Here is a 19,354-nt window from a genome sequence, read left to right on the forward strand (position 1 = left end):
AATACACAACGCCTTGAACGTTTTAACATAGTGAGCAGGTCACACCCAGCCAGGTCCATGAGGGTGGATGACAAGGCATGCTGGAAAGGAACATGGGAAGTATCTGAAATGAAAAGGACCTGAAATGCAATTCTAAAGGTTTCATCTAAAAGAAATGGCGACTTGGCAGATGTTTTTTAAATTCAAGTGTAAATAATCTGATAAGTATCTTAGAAAGCTGACTGGATGATATAAAGCGGGTGGATTAGAGAGAGAAAATAATGGGTGGCAGGGAGATCTATGAGGGTTTTCGTGATGGTTTGAATGGTGTCTTCCCTGGAGATATGTTGAAGCCCTAACTTTTGGTAGCTGTGAATGTGGCTTCATTTGGAAATAGGATCTTTGCAGATGTAATCTAGTTAAGATGGGTTCATTAAGGTGGGCCCTAATTAAATATGACTGTTTTCCTTATTTAAAAAAAGGGAAAAACAGAGAAACAGGGAGAATACCATATAACAATGAAGGTAGAAATTGGGGTTACATAGCTAGAGCCCAGGGAATGAAAGGCTTGCCAGCAGCACCACTGCCAAGAGAGAGGCACAGAACAGATTCTCCCACAGAACCTTTAGAGGAGGAAGTATGGCCCTGTCAACACCTTTTCTGAGTTCTAGCCTCCAGAACCGTGAAAGAATAAATTTCAACTTACAGTACTTTTTACATGACAGCCCAAGGAAACTAATACAAGTATTAGTGGGATACTTCTTCAACAAATAGTGCTTGAATTAAGGCAGTGGCAGTCAAAGTGGAGAGGAGGAGGTATGTGGTAGACCACGGCTATATTTTCTAAAGGACAAAGGAAGCAATGAGTCATAGAAACAGAATGATGGAGCCACAAGGAATGCCCTAAATGGTGACAGGATACATGCTTGAATGTTAATGGGCCCCATTTCCACAAGCCTCCAAATCTCCTTCTACTTCCCAATCAGAGATGGGAGGATTGGTTAAGAAGAAAGGCCCTTTGAGAGCATAGGTCTCTCCACCAGCCAGTCTAGTCCTAAGAGTTCTGAAGGCCAATCTTGGAGGTGGTTTAGGAGGGAAAATGCAGGACCCAGAATTTCAGTTGCCAAGCCGGAGAGCAGGGGACCCAGGAATGAAGATTGGCATTCATTTTATTTTTCCATCTTCTGATATAATTCTCACATTTTAGCAGCATGTCAAAGAATGTATTAGAAGTGAGAAACCAGAAACAATAAGTCTAACCTAGTCATTCTATAATTGGGAGGTAATAGAAAAGAGAGAAATGGGAAAGTTGCTCAAATGCAAGGCCAGCGAATCAGAGAGAAAAGACTCAAAGCAGCAGAACAAAGCTTCAATAAAGAGATATTGTGACTTGGAGAGATGGCCTTTTGTCCTTTGTTCTATTACTGGTCAGAGGATGGGGAGCACACCTGAGCCTGAGACAACAGCTCTGCTAAGTGCCCTTGAGAGGGCACGGTGGGGTCAGCACCAAAGCCAGACCACTAAAGAGAAAAAGAAAGAGAGGATTGCAGAGGAGAAATGAGAATGGCAGAAAAAACAATTTTTTAAACCAAAAGGAATCAGAGAAGAGCAGAAGTGCCTCCAGGATAAAGCATAGCAGGCAGTTAGGGAAAAAGGGCTGTTAACTACTTTGAAGTTCTGACTACATTAGATGGCCTCACAAGACAGTCCTTGCTTGCACGAGCAGGTAGAGAACTTTTCCTGTCTATTGTTCTTCTGAATTATAAATCACTGACCTCTTTATGATTTCTAAAGGGAAAATGACTTCAAGCTTCTTAGAGTTCCCCTAAGGCATTCTCTATACTCCATATAATATGGAAGCCCTGGGTTTGTCTTTGTGCATTTCATCTGCAGTGACCTGAAGTCTTCATAACCCTCTTCCTTTTTCTACTTACCAAGGGGTGGTTGGCAATAAACCCAGAATTTAGGAAGACAGCATTTAAACCATTGGACTGTATGTTCTGTGGCACTGAAGACTGACAACATTCTAAAGGTAAATGTAACCATGCATCATTTTGGGATTCTCAGATATTTTGTACAATCTATTTTATTCCTCCAAACATGGAGACTATAAAGCTGTGTGGAAATTAATTCATTCAACAAACAGGTGATAAGCGCTTATCATGACAACCACATCATAACAGCTAACCTGTTGAATGATTATCACACATCAACTACCATACTGAGTGCTTTGCATGGTTTATGTCATTTAAATATCACAAATAATACTATGAAATAGGTGCTCTTGTTATGTCCATTGACAGATGAAGAAACTGAGGCCCAAGTCTCATACCTAAAATGTGGCAGAGCCAAGTTAGAACTCAGGTAATATTACTAAGAAGGCCATGGACTAAACCTCTTTATAACATATCCCTGTATTATATCTGCACTGGGCATAGAAGATTCAAGGGTTACAGGGTTTCACAGAAAGGAAGGGTTGACGAGGGTTAGTTAGGACGAGCTTTAGGCAAAAGTGATACATGATCTTAGCCTTGAAGAACAGGCAGATTTGAGTCAGCAGAGACTGAAATCAAGGGTTCCCAGGTAAGGAATGGGAAAGCATGGGAGTGTAGTCTGAAGTCACCGTAAGACACAGGCATTGTAGCTAATGAGGAGACAATTTTGACCAGAATGGTGGCCTATGAGCAGTAAAAGAAGTCTGAGAAATCTGAGTTAGTTACTGGGGAGAAGCGTCTGACATGTTGGAAAATAGAAAATCATGGTCGCTTTCTTAGTCTAACCAAAGTGTTGAAGGTAACAGCAATGGTACACAGGATAAATTACACCTAACAGAAAGCCTGGAACCCAAGGATTTCAGCTAGGGTTTGTAGAAAGATGGAACCATATGAAAGGTGTTCTAAAGGAAAAGTGATAGGATTTATTCTCTGCAACATATTGAAATAAAGTATACGAACTGATTATACCAACAATAACTAACTTTATTGAGCAGATATTGTGTCCTATAGTGGTTTGCATGTAATCATGGATTAATTCTCATAATAGCACCATGATTCAGAATTAAACTAAGGCCTGTTCTAATCCTAGGATATCTTTAGTTACCTATTGAAGATAACGAGAACACTAATTCTTTTAATAATGTAGCATTATGGGGGAATTATACCATTGACAGGAGTGAAATAGTTTGGAAATTTAGGAGCAGAAAATGACAATTCTTACTGAAGGCAAGTAAATCATTCAGGGGCAGTGTAACTCATTAGGTAATAATAACTATTGTTATTATTATTTATTTTGCTTTGAATATGAATCAAGATCTCCCACAGATACCAAAATCTGTGGTTGCTCAAGTCCATGATGTAAATTAGCCTACCTTGACTACCCTTCTCTTTATAATTATAATAATTATTATTACCACTAATTACTGCATGCTTATTATGTACCAATGTTCTAAACATTTCACATGCCATAGCTCAGTTAAGATAGTAATAATTATAGTGTTCACTATTACAATAGTAAGAGTTTATATTTACAGTGCTGATAGTGTTCCAGACACTGATATGTTTTTAAATAGATTAACACATTTAATTACAAAAAACAAATGAAGTAGATATTAATATTTTGCCTTCCCTTTACATTTGAGGACACTCTGGTCCAGAAAATTTAAGTAACTTAACCAAGATCACAAAACTAATGATTGGTAGAGTCAAGAGTGAGCCCAGACTCTCTGGCTGTAGATTCTTTCTCTTAACAACTGATCTACAAGATCATGAGCTTTGGAGTCAGGCAGGTCTGGATTGCAATCCCAGCCTTGTTAACTTACTACTAGTGAGAACTTGAGTATGCTCCTTTTGTGTGTCTAAGTCTCAGTTTTTCCATACGCAAACATAACAATAACAATAGTACTTTTCATGCAATAATTCCTATGAAGATTAAGCTCTGCCACCCTTCTCTGTGCTTATCACAGTGCTTCAAAACAGAAAGTCTTCAATGTGTGTTTTACTAATGAATAAATGAATAAAGCACTTATCATCCATGATGTGCAGTTAACATTTTATTGTATGCTACTTTGTATTATTTAACTTTTCTGTGCATGTACTTTTTTTGTCAATCCAGCTAGGCTATAGCATCCTAGGAGTAAGCCACATGCTTTTTACTTAATAGGTGTCCTAGCTCTCTGAACTATGTGCACATAGAAAGCTTCTCAATAGCAATGACTCCTATGAATGAAGCATTCACTATGGCGCAGACATTGTGTTAAGTATTTAGTGTTCATAGCAACCCTAGATAGTAAGTACTAATGTTAATTCCAATTTACAGAATAGGAAAGTATGCCTTAGTGAGCTAGTGATTTTCCAATAGTCACACAATTAGGCCATACAGAGTCAGGGATTAGATTGAGCTTTACTTATCTATAGAAGTCCTGGGCTTAGCCACCATGCAATACTAGATTGTTAAAGCCCTGATTGTGGGTAATTAAGATGTCAGGGCCCATTATCACCTGCCTTTGGAAGGAAATTTCCTGCAGCTGAAGTTCTTGTCTATTTGGCCGACTTGGCTCAACCACCTAGTTCACAGCTTTTCTGTGGATTTCTCCTCTTAGCACTTCCTCAACAGGCAAAACCCACATAACCAAGTCAGGGATGCCACAAATAGTGACTGATGCTGTAGCTGGCCCGTGGAGCACCGAGGCTGGGACACTCATGAGCGCCCTCTGTCATCTCAGTATATTATGGCTTCAGCATTCTCTTTGCTTAACAACCTCTGGCTGATCCACTGTGAAAATTGTGTGCAATAGTCTTCAACATTTCTAATTTCATACCTGTGGTGAAGTAACCTTGTGGCTGGTCGAAGAGAGCACCTTTAAAGCTCACAGTGGAAAAAACATTGGCTCTTAACCTTCTGCAGAACTGTTTTTAATGCTTCCTGCAAGCTGTTACTGGAGTCTTTATTTAGGCTGTATTTCTTCATTTCCGCATCTATGTTTAGCAGTTATATAAAGGAGCGAAATGGGTTTAATGGCCTCAAGTGGCAAAGCAGTGACATGTGGGCCTCCTTGGAGCAATGAAAGGTCAAAAGACTATGGAGGAGACTTCCTGTTTCCCGGTGACTAGGAGTCAAATTTCTTTTATCTGCCTGAGTCAAGGGGAAATGATGTTCCTTTGAAAGTCTCATCTGGTAGGTAGGGTACAACAGAGTTGGGAGGTGGAGAAGGTTCCTTAAAGGGCCATGCAGATAATAGCATCTGGTGGTTTGTCTTATTGTGGGTTATACAGACTTACATTCCCTTTCTGGAGAAGGGAGGGTTTTAATTAAAACTAAATTGATATCCACTGGGCCTGGGCATGTACATAACCTAGAAACTGTGGGATTCTCAAGGCCTCTGTATTCAGCATCTCAAGCAGTCCTACAGGTGCCAATTGATCCATCTTGGAATCACTCCCCTCTGCTCGCATGGGACTTGCCTTTCTGCCCTCCTTCCTTAGCACATTCACCAGGCTAAGTATGAGTCCTAAGTAAGGAGCCCTGGTCTGATTCCAGCTTATTTCTCTTATTGACTCTGTGATTTCAATAAGGTATTTGACTTTACAAGCTCTGTGTCTTCATCTGAAGAGGGAGGTGATAATGAAAATACCAACCTTATGAATTTATTGTGCAGAGTAGAAGGACTAAGTATATAAAATGCTTTGGATAGTCATTATATAACCTCAAAATTTAGGTTTACATACCTGATGCACAGTAAGCCAAACATTGACACATCAGCACTTAGGAGCAGAGAAAGGTTTATTCAACTTGGCCAAAGTGAGAGGGCAGGAAAGACACTCTCTCAAGTCCACCCTTCCTTTAAACCTAATCGGGGGCTTTTATGAGTCAGGTAGGTATGCAGGAGAGGAAGTGGGATACGTTGAAAAAGCTGTTTATGTCTCTTGGCCTGATCAAACTTCTGGATGCCATCAAGGAGGTTTGTGTGACCTAAGGTTCATTCTTCATTGTTTTCAAAAAAAAAAAAAAATGTTTATTAATCTTGTAGGCCAGGGGTGTAAGGATATAAAGTTAGTGACTACCTTCTACCAAAATGACTGCATGCAAGCAAGCGTGCAGGGAGGCAGATGAAGACAAGGAACAAAGAAAATTAAGTAAAACAAACATCTTATGATTCTTACAATAAAGACTCAGTTACATAATAACATTGTGCACACTAAAATCCCAATAAATGGGTACTGTTAGTACAGGCAGCTGGTGTATTTTTCCCTAGACCAATCAATCTTGCATTTCTGTTTCATGGCAGCCTGTACAAATTCTCTGAAGAAATTCTCAGCTTATTCATAGTAGAATCAAATAATCAGGTAAGAGGAAAATTTATTCATAAATTCTTAATCAAAGCTTCCTCTATGCCCACCCTGAAGCAGTATAAGCATTAAAACCATTTTATTTTTACCATCTATTAAATGGGACTAAAAATTCAATACTTCTACAGTTGTAGTATACAATTAAATCATCTTCTAAATCCAATTCTCTCTCCTTCTCTTCTCCCCTTCTCTTCTCCTTTCATAAATCCACTTCCCTACATACAACAACAAAACTTCCTTTTGATTCTGGCCCACAGCCTCCTGTGTATACCTCGTTTGTAAAGAAACTCATCTAAAGTCAACCAGCAAATGATGAGCCCTCCAACTTGGATAGCCTGTCACCAGCCCTAAGCTGCCAGGCTTCCTTTGAGTCTCTGTCATAGGTGAGGCATAGAGACTTGTGACCATTTTGCATGGCTCTATGTTGCTGAACCAGGTGGGGTGTGGTGACAAGGGGAGGGAGGGATGTGGGTCCTTTCCATCATTACAGTTATTTTTGAGTATTGTCTTTAATTTGTAAAATTTCCCATTTTAGTCTCTGCCCTAGTCTCTGAGCAGATCCCAGGCCATTGAGGAGAGTTCAGGTATGCCAGCATGTTTTGGTGTTCTTCTCATGCCAAAATAATACTTTGCCCTTTGAATTCACAGGTATTCTAATTATCATCCAGTTTTGGTACTGACCCCTCCTAAGGAGATAACAGTTGTCCCTTAGTACCCTTGAGGGCTTGGTTCCAGGACCTCCATTGGATACTAAAATCCATGGTTGCTCCAGTCCCTGAAAATGGTATAGTAATTGCATATAACCTATGCACATTCTCCCTTTTCCTGGAAATCATCTCTAGATTATTTTAATACCTAATACAATGTAAATTCTGTGTAAATATTTGTTACACTGTATTGTTTAGGGAATAATAGAAAAAAAATCTACACATGTTCTTATAGATGCAAAATTTTTGAATACTTTCAGTCCATGGTTGTTTGAACACGCCATGTAGACCCAAGGGTTACAGAGGGCTGACTGTATTTAGAAAAATGAAAGAATATTCTTTGACCACAGCAGGAGGCTACTGGCATTTGGAGATAGGGACAAAAATGTTAAATACCTTGCAATGAGAACATTAATAAACAGTGAAAAGCGTCATGCCAATGCTTCCTTCATTGAGAAAATTGCAATTAATCATACTTTTCCTCTTTCCTGTTGGAGAAATTAACCAATCCTGAGTATCTCAGAATCAGCATTCTTCAAACTCAAATTTGAGTCTTGACTACTAAATATCTATAACTGTTAAGCACTTACTTTCTCATTCAATACCTCATTTGATCTCCTAAAAGAATTACAAGCTTCTTATTATTGCCCTTACTAATCGAAAGAATAAAGTCAGAGAAAACAAAGAGTATATACCCATATTCTAATACTGAGACTAGCACAATTCTACCACCTTATGCTGCTTCTATGACATTGGTTTTATAGCATGATCTGGATTGCTAAAAATGTTCAAGTTTGGGTCTTATAACAATAGAAAGAGAACTATATAAAAATACGGCAATAAAAAATGTAACTAAAACATATTGTAAAAATAAAAACTGGAGTACCTCGATCATATATATAAAAGAGCCTTTGAAAAATGTTTAGGTGAAATTTTGTCTATGTACCTATGTTGACATCCAAAAAAACTACTTTCAATTCAAAACTCATTCCTTCTATATATTTTTCTCATATCTATTTTAATTAAAAGGCTTAACTTGAAGATTAAACTTTCATGTCCTCCTTATCTATTTGACCCTCTGGAATACTGCTGAGTAATGTGGCATTCACAAGAATACTATTGTGTCCACTTACATGATTTAAAATATATTCTCAATAGCCAAAGTGTCCTCCTGACTCTTTGAAATTCAGCCATCCTATGTTTCAGATGGCCTTTCACTCAGGTTTTTAAACCACTTTATAGACATCTCTTTATTCGCCTTTATTTTATAAATTGGGAAATAGATCAAATAGAAGTTAAGTGGCATATAGAGGTCAACGGCTGATTACTGGAAGACCCAGGGAAAGGTATCACCCTGGACTCACCTAGAGTTATCCCTCAGATAATTTAACATTTCTTCAGAAGATTGAGGTAGGCTCTGAATGTAGAAGGTAGACTAAAAGATTATTTTTTTTTTTCATGAGGCTGCCTCAAGCAGATTCACAACTAATTCTGATTCAACTGGCATCTCCTGTCTCACTGCCACAGAATATCTATATTGAAATCAGGTCGACTGTTCATCTTTTCTTTCTGTTACATCTGCTAGGGATCAATAGAGATAAAAAATATTTGGAGTTTTGTGTTCAATCACAGTTCCTGTATGCAGTTGCTTGATATAATGATTTTGTAAGGAAGCAAGTAACCAAAGCATAGTTGCAGTGTTTTTGATAAAGGACTGCTCTTTACTGGTGTCCTTCTCTCCACTACTAATTGACAAAACATCTTGAGGAAAATACCCATATATTTAAATTATTATTAAAAGCTCTACTGGCACTAAAAAAAAGACCAGTGTTTTGACAAAGATTCATATAACCACTTCGCTTTTGCAATTCCAGCTTTATGACAGGAACTATCTAGATCAAGAGTCTGCAAATGACGGTCTAGAACCAAATCCAACTGCTGTCTGTTTTTGTAAGTAAGGTTTTATTAGAATACAGTCTTGCTTGCTCATTTACATATTGTCTAGGCTGCTTTCATGCTACAATGGCACAGTTAAATAGCTGGAATAGAGACGATACGGCCTGCAAAATCTAAAACATTTACAATTTAACTATTTACATAAAAATGTGTCTACAACTGTTCTACGTTAAACAATATATCAGTCCTGGCAGATGTAGTTACCTTGAGTGTCTCATAGCATGTATGAAGTTAATTTTCAAGGTCCCAAGCTAAACTTTCCAAAAGCCATTTCTTGAGACCACACACTATAGAGTCAGATCTATCAAGTTTTTAATTCTCTGAACAGAGCTTTCGAAATGTCAAACCAGTAAAGTAGATGATGACGATTTTGCTAAAAGATCACTCCACTTGCATCAGGGGAAACAAGCTAGTGGGAATATATTTCAGGACCTCAATTTTCCATACATTGCTCTAATTACTAGAGTACCATAGATACATATCTCTGATTTAGAGTCTGCCAAGTCAAGATTTCTGAATTTCTTGGCATGTTTGGTGGTACGGTATTACCTTGATTATGGCTTCTTATATCTGGCATAAATATATTCCCTTTGTGCATATTCTTTTTAGATACAGTACAAAAAAAGCATGACTCTTCCTTTTTTCTCTCCTTTTACTTTTGAAGCAGCTGTGAAGTCATAATTATGTTCATTTCCCACTGGTAACTGGCAAACCCTTTATTTTTGTGCATTTGGAACTCACCAAGAATAAATAAAGTCCATTCCCTCCTTGAGGAGTTATTCTGCCATTTCGTCTAGGATTTAAAAGTATGCCTATTCCTACAACATCTATGGTTATAAATAGTCTTGTGTCTTTCACAAAGCAGACTTTACAAAATAAGGTAAGGGGAAAAATAGGCAAATGTCAAAAGTATATAAAAAATATCATCTTTAAGAAAGATGAACACATTTGCTAGCTCTTAAAAACTTATAATTATCACTGCTGGTAAATTGATGTTACAGATTACCCAGTTCTGACACATCATTTTCTAACACAAAGAGGTTTTTTTATCATGTTACATTGTGCTGTGCATTTAGAGACTTTTTATTTTATATTTACACATTGAAGAACTAAGGGCAGAAGTCTTGAAATATACAAGGATTTAGATAATGAATTACATCATAAATTTAGAAACTATATCAGACAATACAGATGATTCATTGTACAATTTGTAATTCTGGAAAGGCAAGTTTTGAGGACTTTTGTTTATAAATAAGCCAACTTTTCTTGACTCAAATCTGGATAAGTACCAGAAACATTAATGCACATTTCTTCAGCTGCACACAGACCTTCAAAAAGTTCTGAAATGGGGTGTGTTATTTATGTTTTATGGGAAGATGTGTTTAATGTTTGTAAATCAATTTGGATAATAACACTGATTTAAATGGAATGATACATGTATTTGCCTTTTAATGTCCATTATAATAACAATTGCCAAGAGCCTGTGAAAAATTCAACATTTACTTGTTGATTAGTCTGTTTTTGATTCACATATGCAATTAATTCTTAAATGAAGTTTGTCGGAGGCACTAGCCTCTCCTTAAAAGGCAACCCTGTTTGAAAATGTGAACAGACTATAGATTTGAGATTCTGGCTTCACACTTTGTCATGGGAAGCAACCTTGGATTTGGAATTTAATGGCTTCCTAGCTATCTGGTCTGTGAAGAAACACGTCTGAGGGGAGACAGATGTTTGTCTGAAACTCTATTGTTTAAAGAGCTGGACTCTTTCTGTAACAGCAGGTAAGAAGATCAGAAAGAAAGATTGGGAGCCCAAATGAAGGCATTAGTACTTTGTAAACATAGACCTCATGCCTCAGTCTGAGTGGATTGACAATTCTACAAAGAAAAATGTAGCAAAAGAAACTTGGGAATGAACCTAAAAGTCACAGTGTCTTAGTAAACTAAAATGAAAGTAAAGGGAGACTTTCAAAGCCCACTGCTTGTAAGATGGGCTTCTTTTTTGGATATTATTCCTTAAAGGATACCGCACACAGATGTGAACTCATGGAATTTACATTCCATAATAGATAACTTTTTGACATTCATTTGAGGTTTCCTTCCAGGAAAAATGGTTCAAGTAGCACTCTGGAATTATTTCATAATTGAGCAGCATTTTGCATGTGCCATATGCAGCCACCAAGTCTAAGGTCGTATGTTTTGCAGCCTTTCCAACCTTTCTAAAATCTCAAGTTTTCAGTATATTTAATATTATCTTTAGACAAAAAGACAGTGAAAGACAGACAGTGTCTGTCTTTTTTTGAACATAGCAAATAGTCTCTGACCCAGATGACAAGTCAACTGGCTCCTATAGCAGCTGCTGCAACCAGCAACCTAGTGAGGGCAACACCGTCAGCCACGCCACATGGGCTTTGCCCAAAGACGACACAGCCAAGAGGCAGACAAAGAAAACGTGTAAAAACCATGGCAAATAAATTAATTAAATTAACAAATTAAATAAATGAATAAAATAAAGAACAAAAGCAAATGTCAACACGCATCAATTCTCCATCCAAATTACATACCTTATGTAATTTTTGTAAGAATTTTGTAAGATTTACCTTCTTACTTCAGCAGTTGTTCTGGTTTGCAATAAAATAGTACCTGTGAGTGGTTTAATTGTAACTGCTGCCACTGCTTAAGATTTATGAATTGGAATATTACATGATAATCCACAGGATCATCTATTTCCTATCACTGAAGTTTCCCTCAGTTCTTCCTTTCATTCATTCATTTATTCAACAAGCCTCCATTGAAAGTCTGCTATACTTCACATTTTGAGTCCCCCTCCCTTAAGAATTGCAATTTATACGTGTACGAGAAAATATCATTGTTTTTACTCTTTAAAAATTATTTCATTTCTATTTTTAAAAAGATATCTTTTTTTCAGATAGATGGGCTACCCTGTACATTTTTAACTTTGACAGGTACATTCTCCAATGTTTTGTGGGAGAACTGAATTTAGCCTTTTGTTAACTACAAAAGGTCAGGTATGTGCCTCCTCAATCCTCATTTGGGATCCATAAAGTTATATAAACTTTCAAATACTCTGATATTTAATGAGCAAATCTATGTCTATTCTGTTCATAACCTTTATGACCTAACAAACACCAACCATTTTAATCTCTAAATTCCACAAATGAAGGGATCATTATCACCCACCAAAAAGCGGTTTACAAAGATTTTAACAATGCATAAACAATCTTGCTTGAAACCAATGAATTTTTATAATCTCTCTCTCTTTTTTAATTTTTGCCATTATTTGTTAAAGAAAGTGACTTTATTCGATTGCGTCTTCATGTAATGAGTTGTCTGTGAGCTTTACTGTTTAGTCCTCGGAAGAATGTTACTAGAAATTCAATTGCATTTTCTTCTGAAAGAAGGTTACAGCGTGTGACTTCATGGGTGGAAGTATGTTATGGCTGAAGAGCCTATATTTCATTCATACTACAATACAGCCAAGTTATATTGGTATATATATTCCTTGGCCATTGAAACAGAGTGTTAAACAATATTTTTCTTTTGTCTAAGATACAATGAGTTAAGCTGTCATTAAAAAAATAATTGAGAATCAGAAAAGAAAAATCAGAGCAAAGCAAGCAGTCAAAGTCTAGCACAAGGCAAAATGTTGCTATTTTTAAAAGGGCAACTTCCTAAGATAACTGGTTTGTTCTTTGCTTAAAATAGTCATTGAGGGATATACAATTGGGACCAGAAAAAAGGGAAGCCAGAATCATTCATTAGGTACATACTTTGTGTGAGTTATAAACAGTGCCTTTCAACATTAAGTAAGAGAACCTCCAGGAGGAGATCAGACTTGAGGAAACAAGCTCAGAAAAGCTAAGAATCTGGCCCATAGGCCAGGCACAGTAGCTCACGCCTGTAATCCCAGAACTCTGGGAGGCTGGGGTGGGCAGATCACCAGGTCAGGAGTTTGAGACTAGCCTGACCAACATGGTGAAACCCCATCTCTACTAAAAATACAAAAATTAGCCGGGCATGGTGGCGTGTGCCTATAATCCCAGCCACTCAGGAGGCTGAGGCAGGAGAATTGCTTGAACCCAGAAGGCGGAGGTGGCAGTGAGCCAAGATCTCACCATTGCACTCCACCCTGGGCAAAAGAGCAAGACTCTGTCTCAAAAAGTAAAAAAGAATCTGCCTATAGTCATCTATGCAGTAAGAATACACCATGACTATTACAGCTAACATATCTTTTTAAATGGCAGGCATTTTGTATTTTAATTCTTAGAACACATTAGAGAACTGAGATTTAGAGCAGCCCTCTCTTCTGCCTAAAATCACTCCAGATCTGGTCATTTAATCTCTTTGGCATTCCACTTGTTCACACAAAACCAAACTAACAAGTTTTTCTGCTGGTATGTTCTTTAGCAAAAACGTAGTCATCAGACATTACTGTGCTTGTTGCCAGTATTTTTCTTTTCTTTTCTTTTTTCTTTTGGTGTTCCTTTCTCCCCTGAAATTCCAACTGATTTAATTTTCCACTTGTAGGTGGGCGTAGCTCAGAGAAGATCAAGAAATATTGCACTTCCTCCACCCAATATGTGTAACAAATTAAAATCTGTTCAATAGTTGTTTGTGTACCTACAATAGGTAGGAGAGCTAAGAGCTGGGGATTCAAATATGACAAACACAGTTTAGGCTCCTAAGCAAATACACAAGCTCATCAATGGGATGGACAGGATCAAGTAGGCCTGAATGTGCTATAATCTGAGCACAGATCACATCCTCTTAATGCACAGAAGAAGAAATAACTCCAACAATGAGAGGACAATGGATGGGAGGGGCTGAGGCAAACTTTCTGAAGCCTGTAACATTTGAACTGATCTGGAAGGATGATTATAAAGAATTTTAATTGACAAAAAACAATGGTGGAAGAGACTGCATGAGACAGTGCAGGAACATTCTTACATTCTAATTATCGTCTTATATTCTCATAGGACATTATCTTTACCAATGTAAAATGATTAAACAAGGTAATAAACAAGGCACACAATGATCAAAAGAAAGGGGCTGTGGGGATGAACATTCTCCCTTTAATCACTAACGGTGTGGCCTAAACTGCAGGGATTAACACTGTTCTATAATACCCCTAATAATGCAATGGGGATAAGAAGAGCTTCTCCGTCATCTGGGCATTCTTTCTTGTTATTGTCACAAAGACTTAGGTGTATGGAAGACTGGGCCCAGTGACTGACAAAGCACTTGATACATGATTTTATTTTTATCATTATTAGCTCTACCAATAATAATTATATATAATTAATAGAAATAATTCCTTTCCCCAAAATCAAGATGACAAAATTTTAATATAAAATAAGGTTTTAAACTAAAGATATTTTTCTTCACTAGTAGAATTTTTGACTCAGCTTATAGCAAAAGGATTTAGAAAATTTAAGGAAATGTTTTAGCATATGTCAAATCACATGATGTAGTTGCCTACATATTCTTAGATTCTTTGCTCATTGATCCATATTTCCACAGAAAAGGTTCGCAAGCTCAGGGCATTATGCTAATGTCTAACACATTCCATCTCCATTATGGGACTTTAAAATTATTCCTAGTGACACAGTATCATTCTTTGGGTTATTAAGTAAAGCAAGGAATAATAAGAACAGGAAGAACACTATCTTGTTCACTAAATAAATGATCACTATCCTTTAAGAGCTATTAAACCAAATTCTGTCAGGTATTTTTTAAAGATGTTTTTATTCTTTCCAATCATTTGCTAAACAAGAAGGAAGAAAAGCTCAGGAGTCTTTAGCAGAAGTTCTGTTCTGCGGCTCACAGAATGGGTTAACCCCAGCTGGAAAATTCTGGGGAAAGCATGCTAATCTTTGCCACGTTGGTGGCCCTATCTAACTGCTGCAGAAGCTGCAGCATCTAGGAGTGGCTTTCACTCCCAACTGGCTTCTCCCTTCCTCTACAACTCTCATCCTAATGTTATTCAAAGAGAATTCCATCATTTGCCCTGATATAAGCATCAGGCACAAAAAATCAACACACAGACATTCCTGTTTATCCCTAGAAATTTTGAAAGCTCCAATATCTCTTTAGCACTAGTAAATCATTACCTGCTATGTCAATCCATATTTTAGTTTGCATATACAGACTCTACTTTTATCTAGTGATATTTAATTAATATCATAGAAACAATTCCTTTCTTCTAACTATACCAAGGAAAATGTCTTCTTTACTATACCATTTTAGAAAATTTATTTACAACATACTGGAAATACAATTACATCTTTAAGTTACCACTCATAACTGAGATAAAAAGGCATTGCTTCTCTGAGTTTATTTTGTTAGAGCTGTGTTTTCCATTTTTTAAAAAAGGAAGCCTCTTCCCAGAAAATGTGAAAAAAAATAATCTCTCTCAAGACTTGGTGTTCTTTACTGTTCAAAAATTCTTTAAATAAAATATAATATGGAAGCTGTGTTCTGCATGTCAAGACCATTTCACTGTAGAGCCTTCGCAGCCAGAAAACAGGCTTAAAAAAAATTAGACTTGAAAAAAGTCACATTATTTACTTTTTGCTTTAATAAGGAGGTGATTATCATATGACAATCCATGAGTACCCAGATAGCAGGTATAGATTATTTTTTGAAAATTTAATGTAGATTATATTCACTATCTTCTTAAGATACTTATGCACCTAAATTATGTATCTCTACACATTTTTGTATGAAACAGAGTATATAAAAGAAAATGAATGCAATGAATAGTAGTTTAACAATACTTTTACCTGAATTATTAGATTATTCATAAATAGCTTATTAGAGGCAGTAAAAGTTGACAGAGGATGATTGCAATATGGGGATGTGATATAAATCTCTGCTGTTTGGGAAGAAATTTTCCTGTAAATCACACATGAAGGATGCAGCCACTCATGTTAAACAAATGCCTGGTGTTCCCAAGAAATACAGGGACACCAAAAGGGCACCTCAGTAAGTTTATACTGGACCAGAGACAATAAGCTCATAAACAAAAACAGATTTTTGTTCTAGAGAGAAAGATGAAAGCTTTTGAACAGTACTAGTCATCACCAAGGAAACTGTGGTGGAGTAAAAAATTTTAAGATATAAACACAAAAAACATTGCAATAAATCAGCCTAACCTGGAAATGTGTTTCGTGTCACACTGAATTTTCCTAGGTGTGGGCAAACTATCTGTTTTAAGGCCCCACTAGAGATGAAGTGATCTATTCCCCAATTATTCCTCAGATGCACAAAAATACTAACTAATCTGTTCATTGTATGTTTTTAGAAATACAGACATTTAGTTGTGAAGCTTAACTGCTAGACACATTCATTAGATGTGAGCAGTTAACATGTAGTCATTTCTGTTGCCCTCTAAATTATCTTCTTCACTCTTTTGAGACATAGCAGCTTATCCTAGGCCAATGATATCAACCATCACTGTACCGTGAACTGTAACCCAGTATCCTCTCAACACCTCCTCTCTTCCCAATTAAGGATGTTATACATTGAAGATGCTCTTTTCTCTCTGACTTTCATCACTTACAATTTTGTTGATTTCACCTAAGGCAAACTGAAAAATACATTTAATCATATTTCACCTTTCTTTCTCACTTCCAACTCTTCTCCAATTGCCTAACTAAAATTTCTATTCCTTTTCCTGTTTTTTTCCTACATATTTCAGACATGGCCCTGATTTGAGCAGAAAATATTAAGAACAATGCTAATAAAAACACAGTTATGTTTTTAAATGCAATTAAATACAATTTTAAAATGTTTTATGCTCAAACATTTCTAGAAATATCCTGAATTACATTTCAAAATTTTACAAATATCTCAGCTATTTCTTTTTCTTCTCTAAGTGAATATTTTATCATCATACATATTCAAAATAAAATACTGTGTTATTCAATTATTATGTTACCATATTATTTCTGTTTTAATTCATTCAGCTATAACAAGGCTTACAAAGAACAGAAGTTTGTTTTACACAGTTCTGGAGGCTAGGAAGGTCAAGATCAAGGCACTGGCAGAGTGGGTGTCTGGTGAGGGTCTACTTTCTGGATCATACCTGGTGCCCTCTCATTGTGTCCTCACATGGTCAAAGGGGTGAAGGGTCTTTCTTAGAGCAGGTTTTATAAGGGCACTGATCTCATTCATGAGGGCTCTGTCCCCCTGACCTAATAATTACCTCCCAAAGTAACCACCTTCTAATATCATTCCCTTGAGGGTTAGGATTTTAACATGTGAATTTGGTGAAGATGCAGTTAGACCATAGCAGTTGCCTTTTTCCTCATGACATATAAACTTTCAAACTATATTATATGTTAATTAGTCTTCAGAAATTAGTTTCAAAAATCTAACTACAATGTTCAAACACATAATTACCTAGGAAAGTTTTAGAAAATAACTGATTTCTAAGTTGGAGACATACTATATAACTGTATTAAATCGCAAATCTCAAATACAGTTTTTATATTTGACTTCAGTATCAAGATTCTTCATATTTTTGCTAGGCTACTCTCCATGTTCAAGTTATATCTAATGACTATATAAAAATAGAACACAGATGAAAGTAAAATTAGAAATTACACCACAAACTTAAAACAGGTAGCAAACAGAAAATGTTTCTGAGAAATGTCTTATAATTCTAAAATAAATTTGAAACTATATTTTTACAGAAATACTGCTTAAGAAATTAAATTGTAAAAAATAAGGGAATCATTTGAATAAATCATTAATAAGATTAATGGAAAATAATTTACTCCCATTTTATCTCTAGATGCCATGTCCAGCCAAATAAATGAGACTGAACTTCAAGGTGGTTGTTTTTCTTTCATTCTGGTCAAAAGAAATGAAATCAAATATAAAAAGCAGATGACCAAATAAAGTCCAAATGAATTAAGTATAGCTCCTAGTATAACTCACAGTTAATAAAATTAACTATCTTCTCTGTAGACAGTTTTCATCAACACCACCATACAGCTAGACCTCAACTAACAGTCATTATGTGTCACAAAAACGAATTACTTTGGAACCCATCTTAATAATGAGACAATTGACTTCTGGTACCCAATTCAGTACATCTACAAAAGGAGTGGTGAACAGATTTCAACTGTGATGCAAAATTTTATTCATTGGCATTGATAGCTGTGTGCTGTGTTAAGGATCCTGAAGTCCCTGTGTGGTAAATCACAAAGAATGCTGTCAGCACACTCAGTGAATAGTTAACACAGGACATCTCTCGTGTTCAAATGCATAATAGCAAATAAATGCCATTCCTGTTATACCATCTCCTTCTTTGCTCATGGCAAGTACTGTAATCCCTGCCAGAACATGGAAGGAGATGATGTAACACACGTACCATTCATGTATTCAGAGGTATACAGTGTCTTTCCTTATGTGTTACCAGGTTTACGCTGTCTGCACCCCTCTGTGTACTGTTTTATGGAGACTGTTCCAATGTCACTAGGGAAGATGTTACCCCCTGTGATACAGCAAAACATACTCTGAGCCTGGAATCACAATGAAAATCTTTTTTCCATAGAAACAAGACTAGACATGATGTTCAAACTCTTATTGTTCAAGGGTCAATTGTATGTCTAATTTTGCCATAGGCTTTTTGATTATTTCAGGTTTAATATTGAAACTTTGGATAAAATTCACCCATTGGAAAAGGTAGAAAGTACCATGGATTTTTATATAAAAGGAGTCCTAGCTGTACTATTTACAAAGCATGCTAACATTTCACTTTTCTTCTCTGAGTCTTCATGTTTTCTAAATATCAAAGGGTTTCAAACTTCAGAGAGCTGTATGGGACAAATCAAATAAGATATTAAAAAAGTGTTCTGGAGAGTAAAAATGCTAGGAAACACAGGTGTCCCAACTTACATGTTACCTTCCCTTTCTCACCCCTACTTACTTTGCTTTCTTTTCTGCAACTATGTTTAAAGCTGTCCAAAGAGACTCTCCAAACACTTGGCTTTCTTTCTGGAAGTTTCAAATGAGGTTTTCGGGTGAGAATCTTTTTCTCTGAGAGTATGGTTGGGGCAGGAAAGAAGGTGATTTAAGTGCACTCATTGCCTGGGTGACAGTCATACAGAGAAATAGAAAAGATCAGTAAAAATTGTCATCCTACTTTGAATGCTGGATGTAGGTGGAGGGGATTTTGATGAAGAAAGTGTTGAAGAACGACTGAAATTAGAACCACTTGGAGAATTAACATTTTAATAAGGAGGCATTACTTTCAAGTGAGTGGAGGGATTTATCCTAATTGGTGCCTTGTTAAAAAGAATAACACAGAGTAAATAGTTCTAAGAACAACTGCAATTCC

General features: G+C 36.5%; 1 long non-coding RNA gene across 1 annotated transcript; it reads left to right on the plus strand.

The window, feature by feature from the left end:
• The first annotated feature begins 1,420 nt into the window (after window positions 1-1,420).
• Window positions 1,421-9,758, plus strand: LOC108291365. Its single transcript, XR_001819867.2, has 2 exons — window positions 1,421-2,017; window positions 9,651-9,758. It is a non-coding gene; the product is annotated as an uncharacterized LOC108291365 (long non-coding RNA).
• Window positions 9,759-19,354: the final 9,596 nt, after the last annotated feature.

Source organism: Cebus imitator, unplaced genomic scaffold (genome assembly GCF_001604975.1).
Source record: "Cebus imitator isolate Cc_AM_T3 unplaced genomic scaffold, Cebus_imitator-1.0 Scaffold450, whole genome shotgun sequence".
Lineage (NCBI taxonomy): Eukaryota > Metazoa > Chordata > Mammalia > Primates > Cebidae > Cebus > Cebus imitator.